Genomic DNA, 22212 nt, shown 5'->3' with positions numbered 1-22212 from the left:
CTCTCTCTCTCTCTCTCAAAGCCGTCTAACATTTAATTTTTATTCCATTAAGCCCGGAACCATTCTATTTCTGTTGCTCCCGACCTAAACTAAAGCCACAGTCTTAATCCTGCAGATGCTGACAACCACGAGTGCTGCTCTGTGTGGATCCCAAAACACACAGACAACTAGCATCACCCCCTTTTTCTCCCACTTGCCAGACCCACTCTCCTCTCATCATCCCAAGGCTGTTTGTGAGGGAGGGGGGGATTCTTGTTTTTTTTCCCCCTTTCTTTTTTATCTCTGCATTCACTCTGTGACCCCTTCTTGCTGTATGACCCCCCACCCCACCAACCGAAAGCGCACGCGTACTGACACACACGCGCGCGCACACACACACACACACACACACACACACACACACACACACACACACAGTTATTCTCATTTTCTGATTCCCCCTCCAAAGGTATCCTCTACTTGCCTCATCTGCTCAAAACCTCTGTTTTTTCTTCTTCTTCTTTTTCACCTTTTCTTATTTCTCTGTTTGGCGAAAAATTTCCACATCTTAACGTGTAATTACTGCAATTTTAGTTTTGTGACTGTGTATCTGTATATAGTAGATATACAGTAGAAGAAAAAGAAAAGGAAAAACAAAGATTGCTACATGTTTGATCGTAAATAAGCGGGACTGTAAGGTTCCTAATACACATGGAGATAACAGCTGCAGCTCCGTTTTTTCCGTGTAAATCACAAATCTCCTTTTGGCAAGAATGGTAACAATGTAAACAGACAGAAGAAAATACACGTATATTTTGGGGTGGAAAAGACAAATTTAGTTGCAGTGAACCTTAGATTTATTCTCCTCTAAAAGAAAACTGTTTGTCTTATTCTGCTTAAAGAGATTCTGTCTAGTTTGCGTAAAAAAACGTGAATAAGTGGCTCGTAAATGGACGTAGTGACCTAAATCTTACGCCATACTTTAAGCTGAAACTGTGCGATGATAATATCAGGTGAAGGTGAATGTTTCGTTTTCATTCCGTTCAGCATTTGTCGGCTCTAAAGTCTGACACCGTAGCCAAGTTGGAGGCAGCAGATCCAGGCTGAAGCCCATGAGTGTGTATGTGTTCTCTCCGAGGCGCAGCTCACACTCCCAGTGTGTCCGCGCACAGCGTCCTGCTGATCCGCTCTTGTCATGAAGGAGAACCGGGGATCCGTTTTTCCTCAACACAACACACACAGACACATACATTTGCTCGCAAAACACCAAAGCCCCCTCGTGCGCGCACGCACGCACACACACACACACACACACATACTCATGTCGATCGATTTGCATGTGACTTCGTCAGGGAATGAGAGAGAATCGACTTAAAAACAAGGCTTCAAAGAGACAAACATCCACGAAAAATAAAATTGAAAGGAGGAAAAAAGATGTGGTAAAGTGCGGTAAAGAGGAAAGTGTGGCGATAGAGGAGCAGAGACAGGGCGGAGGGATTGCACATTTCACTGAGAGACGTGTCGGAGAACAACAACACAAAAATGTGTTTATCCATCCAGACGAGGATTTTTAGAACCACACGACGGTGTTGAGACGCACACTGGATGTCGTCAAAGTGTCAAATCTGTCCAAAATTACAAAGCGAGAGATGTTCTCCCCTTTTTGCCGGACGCACACGGACGCACAGGCTGGACTTGGAGCTCCTTTTCTGGGCTGCGCTCATGTGAAGCTGCCGCTGCCCTTCGTCCGTTTCCACACAGCCCCATTTCTTACTGCCTGTGTGCCTCAAAACACGCTTCTCGACACCCATAAGCCCCCTATAGCTTCCCCCGGCGTCGCCGAAATGCACACATTTGTTTGAAAACCGTGTTTTTCTGCGACCAAGTGCTGTGGAGAGGATCGCTGTCTTGCTCATTGCTTATCTTCCATTCATGAGGAGGAGAGGACGGACGCTGATGTAAACACAGGTAACGATACAAACGAGAATAATCGACAATAAAACCAAAGTACTTGCATGAAATGAACTTGTAGTTTCGCCGGCGATTCGCCACAGTGTGCGAATCGCCAGCTCCGCCACGGAACACACAGGGAAAGAGGTTGAGAGGTAAGTCTCCAGCGAAAAGGACAGGATCGTGGAAACAGAGGAAAAAGAGACAAACGCAAAGTTCAAACTTACAATTTCTCGCTGCCGCTTTGTGATCCTCGCTTTTTAATCCAGTATTGAGATGATTTAGCTAAAGATCCCATCAAGGCAGTCCCCCTTTTGGTCAGTTTGCGCTTAGGGTGGCAAAAGAAAGATCATTGTTGTTGCGGAGTGTAAAAAAAACCACGAAGTAGCTACTATTAGTTGTTAAAGGCAATATAAAAATAATTTGGATGCAAAGCAGGCGATGAGTCTTGTGTTAGAGGGAGCGAGGAAGAGGTGAAAGTGAGATCTGATGATTGAAAAGAAAAAACTCTTTGGATCTTTATTCCTGCTAATTAGTTTCCTGCAAAAAAATGGCTGTGATTAATTCAGTGCGCATGTGCTTCATTACACAGGCACGAAGGGAAGGGCTAATTAGCCGCCTTCTGGATCAATAAGATTCAGCAAAGGAGAGAGCTCGGGAGAGAGAGGGAGGGAGGGAGGGAGGGAGAAAGAGGAGGGAGGGAGGGAGGGATAGATACAAGTAAGAAAAAAAGAGGAAAGTAATGATCAGGAATTGAAAATATGGAATTAAGAACAGCGGAAAGTAAGAGTTTGATTAGACGGAAGACTGTGAAAGTTAATGCTGGAGCAGAGAGAGGCAGAGCGCGGCGCTGCAGCCTCAGCTTTTACTCCGATCTTCTTCCATTTTCTCACTTTTGGAAACATATTTATCCCGATGTGTTGCTTGTTTTAAAACAAAGATGAGTAAATGTCGCAGAAGCGACCGTGGCTTTATTTTATTCCCACTTTTTTCTCGACATTAGAGTCGCGTCAAAGCGACACACGCACAAGTCTCCGTGCTTAAAGGCTGATCGCGGTGCGTTTGAGCAACTTATTGAAATACATATCTGACTTTTGGCGGCTGATGGAAAAGGAATTGTTTTTGTTCACCTGTTCACGCGCGCGCAAACAACTCGTGCTTATAAACAACTGTCACAACATAATAAATAAAGATTTCTACATGTATGTAAACGCGTATGTGGGTTAGTGTGAACTGGTGCAGCGTAAAGAAAAACAAAAACAGATCTTATCGTGTAAACACAGCTGCACCTGAATGGCATCACACTTTCACTACTGTATTACCAACTATTTATTCCGAGCAATACGAGAAATGCAACTTTTACGCCGCTGATAAATCCACTGCTGCAATTATTATTATTTTTATTTTAAAACTTGCGTGATTTCACCTTCACACATCATTCAAACAGAGCCTTGTGTTTAGATTGTATTCAAATTCAACGGAGATATTTATTGATAATAATAATAATAATAATAATACGTGACTTAGTGCCATTTCATTACCACAGCCACATGGATTCACCAAATCACATAATATACTGTCTATGTTTGGATGAATTTGAAGAAAGCTGAGCAATAAAAGAATGAAGAATGTTTATTTTAAACAGTGGAATTCAGCTTAATCAAATATTCCACTGTCTATATGAGAGAAAAGACGGAAAACGGATGAAAGACGAATCGTTTTGACAGATGCAGCCACCACAAATATGAGATAAAAATCAGTCTAAGGATTTATATAGTTGTAGTAATAGGTTATAAAATAAATGCTCTTAATAGGACATGTGTAACACAAAGGTTTACATTTATTACCAATGATCAGAGAGCTTTACTTTGCACTTGTGCAAATACAAGTTCAGCTCTTGTGTTTTTTTTACTGAAGCCTCGTTGTATTATGTTTGTGACAGTTGATTTAAATTTTTCCACTATATGTGTCGCGGGTGTGGTTAGAGAACACACACAGCATTTTAATTCTTATACACATAACGCAGAGGAAGACGTTTGAGAGCAGCTGGAACGTGCAGTGGTGACGGGGAAACAGGTTATCGTGACATCAGTTACCAAACTAGTGGGAACACGTTGTCAATACGTGTGGGTTGTGTTAAATAATAAATGTGACAGTATGTGCCTGTATTAAGGCTTTTGGTCAGCTCCGGCCTGCATGCTTTCATGTTTGACTCTTCTGATAATGTGAGAGGAAGCCTTGATGGTCAGTGCCTCGTGTCATTTCTGATATGTTTGGCGATTAGGAATTTCTGAATGCCTTTATGATCAATACTGACATTTCGTTGAGACTTTTTCCCCCTTAATAATCTTTCCGTGGATGCTTCTCTAACTGATGTCCTCTCATTTCCTCCGAATGAAAAAGACAGTATTGGGAAAAAAAAAAGAAAAATCCACCTTTGAGTCTCTCAGTGCTCTTTGTTATGATAATTTTATTGTTGATTCTCGGAGGAAATGGACAATCCCTCACTCTCAGTATGCACACTTTCTGTCCAAACAGCTCCATATAGAGTCCTGCTCCACTGAATACAAGTAGCAGCTTTCACTGATCACATAGCGTGCTATGTTTATTGAAACAATACGGAGATTTGATAGTGTGCGCCTATAGAGCCCAGTGAATTCCGATACAGAGTTAATGGATAAATGCCACGTATCCTCGGGTCCAAACACTGTCCACACATGCTATATGACTTAAAGGAGCCATAATACTATACAAGAGACGAGACATAACTGTGATAATAAAATGTCCTGGGATTCTTTTTTCCAGACGCGTGTTGAATAGAATTGCATGGCACAGATAAGTGTCTCTTTTGATTTTTTTCAAAGATTGCACACAGCTGATATCTTAAGCAGTCTCCGCGTGCACGGTGTCGCAGTAGTGGAGATGGTTGTTGAAATCTATAGGTTTTATTTGATGTTTTCCAAAGGCCTTTTGGCTTGAAGGTTGGAAAGGTTATGAACTTCCCATGGGACGCAGCGTTTCTACACATCTAATAGCAAATATCCCTTTGAAGAGCCAACAAAAAATCAAAATTCGTATATTGGACCAAGACCCAGCTCCCCCTACAACCCCCCCACACCCTCCCCTGCCCTCCTCGCTCCCCCTGCTGCTAAAATATATGGGGTGGTGTAACACGGCATTTCCTCTGCACTTTCCTTCCATAAGCTAAGGCAACCACTCATACCTGCTTTTTTAACAATGTAGCACGTGCTAGGAAAAAAATGCATCGTCCCATAGAAACAGCTCGGTTTTTTTTTTTTTTTTTTGCAGTGTGAGGCGCAGACTGCAGGAATCTCGAGGATTTGCGACGTGTCTGCTCTCACGGGAAGACGAGATTGTAAAAATGAATAGGTTGAAAATAGCGTGCGAGTGGAGTTAAAGGGGGCGACGAAATAATAAAGGAGTCTTGGTGTAATTTGGGGGTGGGGTGGGGTGGGGGGGGGGCTTGTGGGATCAGATTTAAAGCTACTCGGTCGCCTAAAGCCAAATAATGCAAACTTTACAATGTATGCAAATACCTGAGTGACGTCACGCAATCAGTGAGCACGTTGAGCAAAGTTAAATCAAAAGAAGAGCAGCCAGACAGGGGCCCTGCTGCTGTTAGGGCCTGTGCATCTCTGAAAAGAGGAAAAGAAGGGGGGAACTGACAGGGTCTGAAGCTTTTGTGTTTCCAGCATTCATTTGCGCCTCTCTGTGGGGAAGGATAACTGTCCACGTGCCAGCCTCAATAGGCACACATCGATGAGTGGCATTACAAATTCAACACAACCTGTGGCTATGACAGCCCGTGGACATGACAAAGAAAGGCAGAGGAGCTTAAAAATGCATAATGCTCAGTAGATGTGGGGCACACGGAGGCGCTTGACCATCAGCAGAGCTCAGGGAACAAAACAGTGCTGCGTTCAGACACAAGGTGATGGAGCTTCCTCAGCAGCAGCAGCAGCAGCAGCAGCAGCACATTTTTCTTTACTATTTTAACATGTTCACATTTTAAACAAGTCCTTTGCCATGTCATGTGACCTCATGTATCAGCTGCTCTGTGCGCGCGCGCGTACACGCGCAATCCCAGCAGAGCACAAAGGGGAAGCAGAGGGAATGAGCACGCGGGTGAAAGGTATTTAAAGATGAAAACGCTGCTATCAAGAGAAGTCATATAACTTCATAAAAAGAAAGCAACTATTATATTTGGAAGGATTTGGGGGATTCGGGATGTTCATAGAAGCTGTAATAATAACAAGCAGGGTGTCAGTCAACGTGCAGGCTACTGTAAACACAGATGAAAAGGGCATCAGGTTATGATGCTATTCAAATATTTCTCCATAAAAACCTATGGACACAGCACATTTACATATACATATACGCATGTGCTGATTTTTTTAATATGAGGATGTAATGACTATTTTAAAGTAAAATGATGAGCGTGACACGCAGCACCTGTAGGCTGGATGATAGTAGCCCAGTTTCCCTATGAGGGTCAAAACCTTCCTAACTCACTTCAACATAAGAAAAATAATCCATATAGAAACACAACGAGGGTGTTTTTAACTAAGAAAAAATATTTCTAAATCCAGATTATTTCCATTTTAATTTGTCTTTTTTTTTTTTTTTAAATGATCCTCTACTGGATGGAAGCACGAAAGGCTGCGCGGTGAAACACCACATCCCTGCACATATGCTGCATGGTGTCCGGCTCTGCATGTGCCGGGTGGATAGGGCAGCGCAGCCAGGTGCAATGGGAGCGCCCTCTTATGTTCAGCCTGACCACTGGGATCAGGCAGCGCATCAACTCCTTTACAGGAGCCAAGCGCCTGTGGACCAGCTGCTCTCTGCACAAGCGCTCATTTGCCTGTCACTCCAACATTAGATATTAAACACTATCTCGCGTGTAAATGATGTAAATCAACGTGGTCGGGTTAGTGCGTGGTCAGAGCAGATTTAGACCATATATCCACGGCGGCAATCACACAAAATAAAACGTTCACCAAACCGGCCTGTTATTAACAGTGCAAACAGAACACTGACTTCATTTTTTTAAATAGCCACTGTGCGCGTGAAAAATAATAATAATGATAAAACAAACAAAGAAAAAACAAAGATTTAAAAAAAACTGATGCATTTTGCAGAAATACAAATATAACAAGAAAAAAAAACACCAATTCACAGAAAACCTTTTTTAAGTCTGTTCAACAAACTGTAGATTTGACATTTTTCCATTATTATGCTGAAAACATGAAGGTGGAGATTGCAAATATTCCATCACTTCATCCTTCTGTGGCCTCTCCGCTTCTCTTTTTATCCTCGTGTCATGTTTGGCACACGGAGAATGATGTGTGCTACACTTTGTTTCCATGTGTTTGTCAGTGTAAGTGCTGCTGTTTTCTTTATCACAGCTCCTGTATTCTGATTCAAACTGTTATTGCATAAATTCACATGCAGCAAAAATCAGTGTTGGTGATTCACGTGACTCAAAATAAAGTCAATTAAATATTAGTTTATATTATTGAAATATTTTTGAATGTGTTTTTATTTGTTTATTTGTTTGTTTGCTTTATTGTTTGCTCGGTATTTGTTATTAGATAATGCTGAATGGTTGTTGTGTGACTGTGTGTTTCTATTTGTTATTTATTTATTTATTTACTTTTCAGAGGCGATATTTTGTTTGATGATCTAAATGCACGTTTGTGAAATAAAATAATAAATGCTCCCGGACAAGAATTCATAGCCCTTTGTCTTGATTTTTTTAACATTGTATCATGAAATTCAAATATTAGTAATAAAAATGATTTGCATGTTTATGTGAGATCGTATGCAGTCGTATTTTGTGAATGCAGCAGGAGTTGTAAAGAACACGACCTGTCTTCTCTTCTGCTGCTGCTGCCTTTTGTGATTTCGGAGTTAGGGAACAGAATAAGTGACGAGCAGCCGTCTGGTCAGTCTGCCTCATTTCCATAAGAAACAACAAGACATATCAATTCCTCTCTTTATCACCGGTTTGCCCGTCCTGCCAGAACTACCTTATTAATGACGTTATGCATTATTCAAACACAGGTTTGCATTTTAAGTCAACTGCAAAAAAAACAAGAAATAAATAAATATGTAAATTAATAAAATAAAGTCTGCAAAAATGATGCAAAACGTCCAAAATTCGCGGGTGATTTTATTTAATTACCCAGTTGATTTCATCCCCTGACCACTGCCATTAAAGCCACACACACACACACACACACACACACACACCAGCGAGCGTGACTCTTTTTCTGTTCTGTGTGTGTGCGCGCGCGCGTTTACGTTTAAAACGCTCAACCGTACACGTTTTTTCATTGTAATTTTTCCCGCGCACGCACACACACACGCACGCGCGCGCAAGCACACACACACACACACACACACACACACACACTCACACAATAAGCAACAACAAATATGAGCCTGAGCCACATCTCACCCCATCATCACCTCCATCTTGCATTTTTGTATGAATTTAGAATTTCCCAAAATGTATGATGAACTGTATAATGATAATGTAATTAAAACATTTGTTTTTTCTCTGCTGCACTGGTGTATTTGTCTTCTATTGTGTGTCTCAAACTGTTTACACAGATGTCAGATGTCAATTTCTTACAAGTGCACCCAGATATAAAAATCCAGGTTCATGAGGAGCAAAGGTGCAAGAACACATATAAATAAATAAATAAATAAATGGCACTGAAAATCGAACATAAAGGTAAGGCTTACAAAGTATCAAGTCTGGTCTCATCATGATTTATCAGCACTTCACACACAATTGTCTTATGAATATGTCATTTCTAATAGACCCTTAACTGAAGATCAGTTTGTCAAGAAAGACATAAGAAGCGAGCGGTCCTTCTGATAATGCAGATTTCAAGTCGAGGATAAAGTGAATAATGGAGAAATCCTGAAAGCTGCAGTCACAGACTCTGGGTGAGAGACAGGCGGGACTCATGGGGTTTTACGCGCTTTGGAGAGGCTCACTGAAACAGAGGGATCCCAAATCAGAGCCATATGACCACTCCAGGCAACAGTGAACCGACGACCCAAACAGAAGGGAGGAGGAGGAGGAGGAGGCGGAGGAGGAGCAGGAGGAGGAAGATCACAGGTCCCAACGTCACCAAATCTATTTAAACACCACTTCATGCTCACTGCATTTAAACTCGACTATGACGAATTTAAAGAAAGTCATTTTCCTTCATGTCAGAAAGCAAAACAAAACAACACGACGAGATGATAGATGACAGGTGGAGGCGACACGCACGGCAAATACACATCTGAGATTATCGCCAGGGGTCAAATTTAAATCCTCCTTCTCACACACGCACACACACACACACACACACACACACACACACAGGGGTCAAGTAAAAAAAACTGCAATAAATTCAAATGTATCTTTTGATAATTCATAAGAAAAAGACCTGCATATATCAGCGAGAGGAGGCCGTTCTTCAGTGTAAGACAACATCATGGAGCCAGTTAGTGCACACACTCACACACTCACACACTCACTGAGCTGTTAGTCAAACAAGTGAGACAAGTGAACACAGACGTGCAGAATTTAACACGTGTGGAAATCTACGACTCACAGTGCACGATTCCTCACGCACACGCAGCGTTCAGACACATCCGCTCATATGTGTGATCCAAACTCCAGAGCGGTGAATGAGGGCCCCCAGGGGCCAAAAGCCACTCGGAGTTGTGTGGAAATAATATCAAGACAGTGAAAGCAACAGTGGTAGAGTTATGGCCGTTTAATCCCGTTCAGTGATCCTAAACTTTGCTTCTATGGTGATCCACGTGTGCTGTGGGTGGTGAGAGGTCATGGAGCATTTGTCCATCAATTGGTTTGGCCCCGTGCTCTGAAATAGCTCAATGGAGGGTAGTGGAGGTGAACCCCCCATTGCCTTAAGTGTTCCCGAAGCCAATAAAACCAAGTGATTAGTGGAGCTGTTAGTCTTTTTTTCTTTTTCAGAAGTGTTACCTTGTTAAAGGAGTTAACAGCGAAGGTGTTTCAGTTTTCCATGACAGAAACCTACAGCAGGGGTCAGTTATAAGATGTTACACCAGGAAATCTCTTTACCTGGCTCGTATTTCTGCGTGTATAAAAACATTATCTGTATAATTCACCATCTTTAAACAACATATTTATCATGCCAGCAATCAGACGTCTTCCTCTTGTGTCACGTGGAAGATGCTGAAGAGAAACACCTGTGTCGATGCTACCTGCACGCCCGGCTCACGTGGCCTGATTTTGTGTTATGAATTCCAGCACATGTGTAACAACCATCTCACCTCATTCCTGTGGCAGAAACACTAGCCTTCACCTGTCTGAGGCACATACTGTACTTTATGTTGAGCTCAATCAGTAGTCTGCCTGTCTGTCTGCCTGCCTGTCTGTCTATTGTTTATGAGACACAAGAGGTTTGGTTCCATTGAGAGTAAATAATGGTCCTATTTTAACCGTGTTTCTGCTCACACACGTGTGACTGCCGTCATTTTAGAAGAAATTAGGATCTGTGTTATACCACTTTCAATATGTGGTTGTGAATAATGTGTAATGTTGTGCATCTCTGCAGCCCTGCGGCGCGTCAACTGAATCTAATCCAGTTAAACAAGTTGTTTTTTCTGCTCATAAGGGCAAAAAGATATCAACATGAAAATTGTCTTTGAATTTCCAAAGGTCAGACCCTCCCTGTGGTCAAACGACAGACAGTGATGTGATATTCTCGCTCCGCGCTTAAAGGATAAAATGTGTGCATTGGGTCACGGACACACATTAATTCACTTTATGGCAGCTTATAAATTAATCTAGGAAAATCAAGTTGGGTTTTCTTTTTTTTATTTCGTCTAAATTGCATGTTTTTAAATTTGTGACGATTCTATGCATGAATTCAAATTCAAAATCAATTGAAACACTCCACTGTGCCCGGTGGTTACACGACATCAGCAGACCTTTGTGACAGGCTGATGTTTGAGGCTTCCTCAAGTCCAACAGATAATACCCAACACATTTATTCATAATGTGATTGCATTTTACAAAACACCTTTTCAATCTGAGTAGGAACACAGATTGTTTTTCAATACAAAATGTTTAATTTAAAAGTTATGTATTTGGGTATTTGTGCTTTTCTTTAGTGTCTGAAGATTGCAGTTTCATTTCAGAATGTAAACTAGACAATCAGCATTATCTGTACGTCTGCACAGTATAATCTTCAAACTGTAGTTTATATTTTCATGGATGTATTGGATTTTCTGGAGAGTGATTGCAGATTAATGGATTAAATCTATAATGTATCACGGTCAGATATTTTTTTCTTTTTATTTACTGAATTTAATTTAAGTGCCATATACATATATATGTATATACATATGTGTGTGTGTGTGTGTATATATATATATATATACATATATAATATATATGTATGTATATATATCTATCTATCTATATATATATATACACACACATGTATATACATATATGTGTGTGTGTGTGTATATATCTATATATATATATACATATATACATTTATCTATATATATATCTATATATATATATAGATATATATACATGTATATACATAAAACATCATCTATATTTTGATCTTGTGTCTTTGAATATTTGTAGATACATTTCCTGAGGAAAGAAAGGAGGTGGTGTTTGGGGTGTGGGGGAGTGTGTGTGGGGGGGGGGGGTGGGGGGTGGACGACACACTGGTTTTAACGTATTCTGTTTAGAATTGTAAATGCATTGCAAAGGCCCTGCTGTCCAATTACATATATCTTTCATGTATGAAATCATGCATGTCTGTCTGTCTGAAAGTGGGAGGGCTTGCACAAAGGGAACAACCCTGAATGCAGCTGAAGAGTGTGCAGCCCACATGAAAAATAAGGTCTAGTGTCGAAGCCCTGGAGCCCTGGGCGAGGAGCGCGGCTCCATCAGCACACTGCAGGCCAGGGAGGGGAGCGGCTTCCCCCCACACTGGAGCCCTCTCCACTCATGACTCCTGCTGTATTATTGTTGTCCTATTCCACGCTTGTTGACCCTTTGGGTACTAAATCAGCCCTTATGGAAAAATAAATGTTCAGACCACATCCTTAATTAGCTACAATAATAAACATAGTTTCTTATCCTTTCTAGTGATTCACTGGCTTTAAAACAACAAAAAACTAAAAACCGTTAATGTTCCAAGAGGAAGAAAATAGCTTATTTATTCTGTTTGACTTCATTCTCATTTTCAAAACAATGACTTGCTGTTGGGGACCACATTTTGGTGACCCACATTTTGTCAAAAGACTTTGAATTGTTTAAAAGAGATAACACATCTCAGTCATTTCTGAGGGCTGCTGTTTTCTCTGTTATTCTTCAGTAAATTCATTTAGACATGTTTTGTTTTCAATTAAATCTTTTCAGAAAATAATACAGGTCCAGTCTAATCTCTATGTTTTTTTATGTGGGCCCATTTTGATGTCAAGGCATTGCCAGGGATGAAATAACATCTCACAGATTCCCTTATCACGTAATTAAATATAGTCCAGATAACCTGGGATCAGGTCTTAATCATGGTCTGAAAATATGCTGTCAGTCTTCTGCATAACAACAGGGAAAAGGGAAAGTGGGGTGAGAGTGAAACTGAGCAAAATCAATTTCAAAGTCACTCTGAATGGAAATTCTCATTTCACATCCATCCAAACATTCATGTATGCATCAGGGACGCGGAAGAGTCTATAGCAACGCATCACACACAGATAAGACAGCAGACACACACTGTTCAGCCCGACCCAAATACGCTTCTGCCTCATTAGGACCAGGTTTTGGTCAATGTCAGGGTTTTTGTTTTGGGTTTTTTTTTCTGGTAAAGACTCCTCACGTCTTAAATCATTCACATCTCCTGTTACATATGAGCCAGAAAGAACACAGTCATATGTTTGTTGTATCCATGTGTTTCCATGTGTGTGAAGTGCACGTGCACGTGCACAGATGTAGGCAGATACAATGAGAACATGCTTGTGTTCATGGAGTGCACGCTGTCCGCTTACAAACGCCAAGTCACGCCAAATTCACTGCACATGTGCTCCAGACTCTGCTGGTCATCCACGTATTCAGAGAGCGACAAACAAGTGAGCGGAGCATGAAAGACGAGCATTTAAAAGCCGAGTCTGAAGACGAGCTGAGCGCGTGGGGGGGGGGGGGGGGCGGGGGGCGGGGGACTGAGGACAAGTTAGCTTCAAAGCGCTAAAGAAGTGAAAGGGCTCAGGGCCTGGACAGCAGGAGCAATGGGACTTCACAGCCTTACCTGATGGGGTTTTTGGTCTGCGTTGCCGGCACACGGAAGCCTCTCTGACTGTGTTTTCTTTTTAAGTGTCTGTTTGATGTCAGCAGGCAGAAAGGTCACGCCCTCTCGGTCACAGCAGGTTCGTCGAGGCGATGATGGATGGCCAGCAGCTATTGCTAATGTACTTTTGTCTTTTATCACAAAAATAAAATCATATAGGAGAATGTAAAGCTATTGGTCTGGTGCCTGGGCACCGTAAGAAGTTTTGGTGCTATACTCCTAGAATTCCAGGTATTTCCAGGGGTTTTCCAAAGCTATATGGTTTGGGATTCAGGGACTCCCAGGTCAGCATCACCTGCAACACGAGACAAAGAGAGAAAACATAAGAATTATGTTTCAAACAGAGGAGGAAATTACGCCGCTAGAAAACCCACAATTATTGAACATTATTCCTGAAATTCGAGCAGATAATAAACGTCTTTGAAGAGAAACAATCCAGGACAGTATGACGTCCATCAAGACCTCCAAACTAATCAGTTATTTTTAAGAGCCAACTAAATGAATCTATAATTATTTGTATGATACTGCTGCAGGGCAGCCTCTTATGATTTCAAGATTACATTAAATAGCAAATGAACTGCTGTGAGTAATTCCTCTTCTCATACCACTCAAGACTTTCAAAATGAGAAACGAAAAAGATTTCCGGAGAAACTTAATTTCCGTGTAACCAGAACAAGACATATTCCTGTAATAGCATATGTAGCGTAATTGCCTGTTCTGCAGAGGATCTCTCATATACGACAACAAAGTCTCATAGACAACACGTATTTATTCTACTGTCAATTCAAGGATTGAAAAAAAAAAGACTTTGAATTCCACATGGGGCCTGGTTTGTGAAGCTGGGTAAATATGCTCGTCATATGTTCCAATAGTTCCACAGCGCCAGAGATTTAGTTTGGGAATACAGGCGGGAGAGGAAGACAGCTTGTGATAACTGAATGGCTCTTTTGAAGCCACTTCCATTTGGAAAAAGAATGTGATTATTTTTACCTCTGTGGTTAGACTCAAGTTAAAGCCCGTGCTTAATTGTTCCCAGGAGTTCTTATTGTGGGGCTGATAAGGAGCTCAGGGAGCAACATTTAAAAATGCAACAGAAATAACTCGACTCCTTGGCTACAGGTCTGATAGAGTGACAACAGAGGAGAGAGCGACAGGTGAGACAGACACAGGAGGAATCCTTTCATCGCTTCCTCCAGACACTCATTTGACCGTGGCCTCAGCGTCACACAATCACATCCATTTGAATAACGGTCCTTTTAAGCTGTCTCGGAGTACATTAGTAGCTAATCAATAAGGAAATCATTTTCACGACAGGGATTTGTCAGCAGCCGCAGCAAACAGGAAGCGTCCCCGTTAATTTGTCGCGTCTCTTCCTGTCTCTCAGTCCGAAGCCACAACATCCAGTTTGTCAGGGCGACCTGTGGGAGTGTGTGAGTGTGTGTGTCGGATCAATGGCCCACCCACAGCAGAGCCGCGGGCCATTCCTGACCTGAGCTATTGATTAGGCCTGGCTCAGCTGCCAATAGCAATGTGCTGAATGTGACACCAAGCTAAGACAGGAGCTAAGGAAGGGGGATTGTGAATTGCCAGTGGCAGCCCCACAGCACACCGCAGATAAAAGTCAATTCCACTTAACCAAATCACTGACAACTAAATAGTTAGCAGACAGAAGAATGCAGAGTCTCTGATGGCAGCAGCTCGATGGCTTCGGGGATTTCCTCGCCCCTGACCTGTGTGGGAAAGCACAGCAGGCCATGGGAGAAACACTGTGTGTGTCACTGTGTGTGACACACACAGTGACACACACAGTGACACACACACTGTGACACACACAGTGACACACACAGGCCTGTCTGTGCAGGAAGCGTGACCTCTGCAGTTTGCATTTTTAAATGCTTCTTATTAGGGACACATTCTATCAACGGCTCAGGATCAATAACGCCATGATCACCCCAGTCACACACCATTATGAAACGTGGAAGTAGACTTCTGGTTTTCCAAAGGATGCCAATGTGGAAGTGAAAATAATTATATTGACTAGCCACCAGGGGGTGACGCCACTGTTTTCAAAAAGAGTTTGTTTGAATGGAGGTCCACAGGAAAACGCACCTACTTCTTACTTGATTTATAACGTCCACAGACATTTTCCTGAGGTCTCAATCGATAGTTTCAGGTCTTCTTCAATAGCAAATGATGTCAATTTAGTAACATTATGTTCTTATTTAAAGGGAAAACAGATGTTTAAATATGAGTGGACACCAGTGTGACTGACACCTCTGAACTTCTGTTCAGCTCAACCAAAACATGATCAATTCTTCAGTCACTGGCTTTTTTTCTATCTACAACATGAATAATCAAATCATCGATGAAAAGACGTCTGAAGTATGATTTAAAGTATATCGCTGTAAGACTGTTGCTTCCTGTGAAGGACAAACAGAACGATAGGACTGTTGTGTGCACAGTGCACATTATCTGATTTTTAAAAGCAGCTATTCAGCATAAGCCTTACAGCAGTGTTTCCTGTAACTGCACGCTCAGATGTAATGCAGTCCCAATGATGTTGTCAGACTCCTTTCGATCCATCTTGTTCGCAGTCATTACCAGTCCATATTAGAGTAGTTTACATGTCACTTTACCGGTCCTTTGCCTCGTGAATGTAATTCTGTGGCCACTGCCTCCTTGTGCATTCAGCACCTATCTATGGCTCCATATCTCTCCCAGTAATTGCTGAGTGACAGAAAGGCAATACTGACCACTTCATTATTGGACAGCCAGACAGACTGGACACTGGCCTCTTGGCTCTAGGTCAGTCTGGCCAGGCTGACCTTATCTGCCCAGGTCGTCAGGGGTCAGCCACCTAGAATTTATAAGGACTTTACCGGAGTTGCCGTAGGTGCCACACAGCGAGGTGGCTCGACTCAGGCCGAGCGCTTATATCAGGTATTGATTGCAGTTTGTCTACTTCAGTTGAGGCCGGACTAATCTCCTAACACAAAGGTCTCAGGGGCAAAGGTTTCAGTGTAAAGTTAAGTATTGGAAGGAACAAGAGTGATGGTGGCGGTGAGTGGATAGAACTGAGCACGAGAGGGACCCGACAAGAGAGGTGAAAAAAACACAACACGTGTAAGAACAGTCAAGTGTATCAAGAGGACTGGAAATACGACCGCCTTCAAACCCGGGGAAAAAGAGCGGGGAAGTTCTGTGCCACAGTGAAATCTTGCTCATAAAGACTCAGAGACAGACAAGATACCAATCATCTGCATGTGTGTGTGTGTGTGTGAATGCAACATGCGCCGTAACTCACGATGCTTTGCATTGTTTGGTTTGCTGTTGTTTTCCCCCAAAGATGGTTAATCCAAGACAGCAGCGATCAGCATTTGTTGGAACCATTACTACGTATTCCCAAGAAAGTGTGTTAAAGCAGACACCAAAACAATTAGTTATGACTCTTTCTGTCAAACACCTTTAGCTCACGCAGATGGATGAAGGTGCATGTGATTGTTAGTCTGCAAAGTTTGGGACTGTGTGTGTGTGTGTGTGTGTGTGAGGCAGCGAGACCCTTTATGTACATACTAAAGCATCCCTGATGCTTGTTAGATCTTGTCTCTCGGCAGCTGCTTGGCACAGTTCATATTAAATCACAATAATAGCAGATGAGCTCTCGCGCTGGAGAGACAAGCATCTATTTGAAACTGCACTTTATTACACTTTGTTCCTTTTAATCAAAAAAACTATGCGAAAAGATAACCCGGTTTTAAAAATCCCAGATAAACAGCAACGATTGCATCTTTAAATAATAAATGATCCCCTGCCTCTTACAGACGTGAATATAACTGAAAATAATTGAAGACAACAATGTCCTATAAGAGCACCGCACGAGCAGTGCTGATTCAGAATCCCTCACAACTTCAAACATTCAGTCATAAAGTATGGATATTGTGTAAAATAAAGAAAAGGATGAATGTGTTTACAATTTTCTTCTAATTAAAGCTACAGGACGAGGTCTACCTGTGTTACAGTCGACTTCCCCAGAAAAATGTACCACTGGCAAATTAGGGGAGGAATACAAAACGAAACAAACAATAACACTCTAATATGATCTGCAGTCAAGAAATAAATATTTCACAAGCTGTCTACATTTGACACATTTCACTTGAGAACAAAGGATTTCTAAACAACAAATTGGCCTTGAGATAGTAACCTTTTTGACCAAAATACGACGGCAACTTTCACTTCATGATTTCGTACGTTGGAACTCTGTCCTCGGATAGTTTTGAATCTTTAAAATATACAGTGTTTTTTTTTTGTTTTTTTTTTACTTCTTTTCAAAAGAAAAATTTCCCAAACGAAATCAATCTTGGCATCGACGAAAGAAAACACATCAAAACTGATTATGAAGCCAACAAACAAAAATGGAGCACAGGCCAAAGTCAGGATGGTGTGTTTAAAACAATGGACGCGGTTTCACATTCGAACACCGGCAAACACGACTGTCCAGCGCTGGTGATGATTCTTGATGATGCAAGAAAAAAGACATTTTACTGTATTATACCACGGGGATAATGGGAAATCAGGTAAGCACTGTGCTGATGAAGATGATGTTTTCCAATGTCCCCACTGTGAAGCAGGCCAGCAGTGTGCTGTGTGCCTAAGAGGGATAAGGTGGTGTTTGATGATTAATCACTGGACATAATAAAGCTTCTCACCATGAGTGCACAGTCCAGCTGATTCTATGTTATGATTAGAGAAATAATCATTGGTAACAGTGCAGTCATAGTACACTCTAATGATATCTCCTGACTGGACCTCGCAGAGAAGATAATAAGAGCCGTCTTCAGAATGGACTCTGAGATTATTTCTTTAACTTCATGAAATGGGGCCACGGGCCTGGATGCTGCAGATTTGAGGATTAAGATAAGATGACCTTTCACATTATGACACCATGTATAAAAGATGAAGTTTACAGTCCCTCATCACATTAGACCTTATCAATGGACGGAGCCTCTGTGAAGCCCCTTTGAACAACACAATGGCTCGTATACAACAGGCCTCGACCCCCTAGTGTGGGATTACTGTGCTTGTGTACGTATGTATGTGCGGCGGCTGGGGCGTGGCGTGGACACGCACGGTCGCCTGTTTGGACAAGTGCTAATCTAGTGTAAGAAACCTATGTTTCCTGTGAGACAAATAGAAAGTAGATAAATAAATAAATTAAAAGCAACAGACTGTTAGTAGTTATTTTCTGTTTGACACAATGGAAATGTCAGAGTCAGCCCTGGAGTGGCCGTGTTACCTCGTGGTGTTGTCAGGACAGGTTGCTCTGCCCTGCTAGTGGGACGGTTGAGAGGAGAACGGCACAAAACATTTTTGCTTTCACACGTTTCAAACATGTCACAAGTCTGCTATTGGATCTCAGCATCAAGCTCTTCTGTCACATGGAAGGCAGAGTGTCACTCGTTTCAAATGCAAAGCAGAAAGTTTAAAACATTTTCCCAGATCAAGTGATATTAAGTTGAAAACCTCCGGAGTAATCCATCTGTCACTTACAAATCATTTGTTTCACTCTCAAAACAAGTGAAACTTCATCTGAAGTCAAACGTTCTCACCCTGATGGCAGAGTTGTTGTTGTTGTTGTTGTTTGTGTTTGTTTTTGAGCTAAAACCAAACTAAATAAAGTGAATAACTTGATATTTCACTAAACTCTGGGTGTTCATGATAGTGAGTGACACATTTGGATCATGCATGTTCAGCACAACTCACACGCTGAACAGCTACAGGCTTTCACAGGTATCAAACTACTGGCCAACATCTCCAGGCGTCTTTGATGTGGGAGGCATTGCTTACCCCTATAACTTACAGCCCAGCTCTGCGGGGACTTATTTTTATAACCTCTATTATTTTCTATCATAAATATTCAAATCCAGATCTTAAATCCAGAGCTTAGTGAGGAGAATAGCCAAAAACAACATGCAGTTCTTCAGCTTCCCCCAGCTCCTGCTCTTCTATTGAAAATCATTACAAAGATTAATACAGAAATCACACAGAATGCTGAGAGAAGACTGTGGGATGCAGTGGAAATAATGCACTCGTATGAAAGATTCTTGGTCAAGGATGTTGGGCTCTTTTGTTCTTTATTTGTCTGAGCGTTTCGACACATTCTGCATTTCCCTCTAATTCTCCTTGGCTGTGAATTAATATTTGCAGCTTGAATATTAATCCTGATTCAGGAGTGGATTAGTTTGCTATTGTTCCTTCTGTGCTGAGCCCGAAATAATGGCACTGACATGGAGAGGATATCTATACCTCTGTGCCCTGCAAACAAAGACCTCTGCACCCAGAGATAACACATGTCCCTGTTACACACACACACACACACACACACACACACACCCGCCCCCCGCCCACATGCTGGATCCATCGTCTCCCCTTTCTCTTTCCCTCAAACCCTCAGCCTCCCCTCCCTCTCACCCCCTGAAAAACTTTGCCATGGTAGATTTGCGAGGCAATCGTACCCTTAAACCGTGCCTCTTCCTCAGCTTATAGCATGCATTTTCCAGAGTTTATCAAAGAATACAATGGGGTTATGCTTTCACCATTATTCTCCAGGCAAGAACAGTAATTTAAATGCACCACTTCCACTGAGGCAGGGCACAGCCCTGCTGTCTCACTGTGGAACAGAGAGAGATGAAAATGCGTTACAAAAAGCGCACTGCATTACTTTGTTGACCTTTCCTGTTCTCATAGTTTACAAACAGCTGTGAAGCTCCTTCCTCTGGGCTCTTTGTACATCACAACGTAGGACTGATGGAGGCACGCCGTGCTTAAATGAAGGGCTTTTTCTAACTTGCCTCCGTCGCGGCTCACAAACACACATTTACTTTATCTCTGCCTCCAAAGCAGCTGCCAGAGTGAGAGAGGAAATGCATAGTGAAAGAGATATGATGGGATTCTTTCATGTCAGTGTATATTTGAACAAACACGGCCTGTTTAGCCACAAAAGAAAAAAATCTAAACGCAGGCACACATCAATACAAGCACCCACACAGAGAAGCACGTTTAATTTGCTCATTGTAATAGCATCTGCAACTCTTTTTCCTTTTTTTTTTTCTAACTTAGTCTGTTTTCATAATAATTGAAGCCCAGGTTGCACTTCTCAATACACAATCTCAGCCTCTCAGTCTAAACTCAACTACAAGCTGATGCCACTGATCAGCACATGCCTGCAAACTCACACACACACACACACACGCACACATGTTTCACCACGGTGTTGTGAAAGCAAACTGGAACATTGAGCACTGTGCTTTAGATGCTGGTTCTACATGTGTGACCTGTGGCTGAATGCCAGGTGAATACTAACAGGGCACTGAGAGGAGGAGGAGGAGGAGGAGGAGGAGCAAGACACAGGAGGAAGAGGGAGATTAACAAGGGAGGAAGCAATGGGAGATATAGTAAAACACCACATAACAGGTGGACAGAAGGACACGGACTGGACCAGTCCTGCAAACCCGGTCAGACTGATGAGAGCGGGCAGCCATAGTGATGCCATTATGTTGTTAATCAATCCGTCGGTGTCTGCGTGTCTGGGTGGGCAGACATACACAGTCTGGAAGGGGTTAATGGGAAATCAATGAGAGGGATGTGCTTATGAGCAAGACATGGGGAAAAGAGGGACAAGGGGGGAGAGAGTGAAGAGAGATAGAGGGGCGGGGAGGGGGAGATAGGAACATTGTTTCCTGTGATAGCAGTAGACTTCCCAGATGTTATCTGTCATTCAGTGAAACACTCTGGTGACCAGATGTTTAGGCTCAACATGGTGGAGTGGGTATACACCCTGCTCAGGGATCAATACAGGTCAAGTGCATGGTAATACCCATCACTATTCCACACACACATGACATTGAAGACTTGTAGTGAGCCCGAAGCGACGTGTGTTTCTATATTAAAATGATCACACCCTGCTCATTCATTCCAGGATTTTTGTTCTTTATCATTATGGATGATATTGTATGTTTGGCTTCCATCAGCAATATCCTCTCCTTACGTCCATTACACGAAACAAAAGGGAGCGCGAGTTGGAAGGAAAGGTAGAATAAATGCAGCGAAAACCAGCCAGAGACATTTTCTGAAGGCCTGGGGGCATTTGGAGGGGTAGATAGGGGGTGGGAATGGGGGTACCAGGAGCAGGTCCCAGTGCAGTAAGGCTCTTTGTAGTTTGAGTAGTCTGAACTAGCCAGAGGCTCACGGTTCTAACCCTTACCGCTCAAATAGACTGTTTGGGGAAATTACACCACAGAGTAATAATTAATCAAGTAAATGCTGAACTGCTTTGATTTGGATTACATTAACATATTATCAATAATGTATTAATCAAACACAAATAAACACCTCTGCATAATAGAATACTTAACTAAGTCAATTTTACACTTGGTTAAAAAACAACAACTTTGTCGTGTTTGAGCAACATAACCACAGCCAGCTACACTGAAGCTGCAGGATTTCTGCACGTAACCGTCTCTGTTCATTAAGTCCCTTCTTCATCACTGCCTCACCCTTTTCAAGAGCTTCTACCAAGGGGCAAAAAATTATGAATTCATTTATTTATGCTTAACAAAGGCAGAAAGCATCATGCGGGGTAAATAAACACTCCACTGATGAAGCACGGAGAAACACAATGCACATAATTTGTGCAAAGCTACTCATCGTTTGATTCGAAAAGTGGCTAAGTGGATTGAGGGAAGGAGTTAGTCACTTTTATCATTTGCAGAGGAGTGGAATCAGCTCCGCTTTTGTATTTTCACTTAAACGCATGTTCTGTTTCTCTCAGATAAGTTGTGTTGTTTAAAAGCGTCCGTTCTCACATCACACTTTTGTTCATGGGGGGAACTTCATGCCC

General features: G+C 42.1%; 1 protein-coding gene across 6 annotated transcripts in view; it reads right to left on the bottom strand.

Annotated features, from left to right (window-relative positions):
* Positions 1 to 22212, bottom strand: part of zfhx3b (zinc finger homeobox 3b) — a 212955-nt gene that overhangs the window by 125510 nt on the left and 65233 nt on the right. For 3 of the 6 annotated variants that reach the window (XM_058629592.1, XM_058629594.1, XM_058629595.1), the window contains one exon: positions 13278 to 13611. The gene's annotated coding sequence lies outside the window, so the exon portion shown is untranslated. Of the gene's footprint in view, positions 1 to 2156; positions 2585 to 13277; positions 13612 to 22212 lie in introns of those variants that run through there. The other 3 variants (XM_058629591.1, XM_058629597.1, XM_058629596.1) reach the window with 1 other exon arrangement.

The sequence above is a fragment of the Solea solea genome, chromosome 5, assembly GCF_958295425.1.
Source record: "Solea solea chromosome 5, fSolSol10.1, whole genome shotgun sequence".
In the NCBI taxonomy this organism is placed as follows: Eukaryota; Metazoa; Chordata; class Actinopteri; order Pleuronectiformes; family Soleidae; genus Solea; species Solea solea.
The sequence above is the reverse complement of the archived record's forward strand: the minus strand, read 5'-3'. Positions and strand labels throughout refer to the sequence as shown.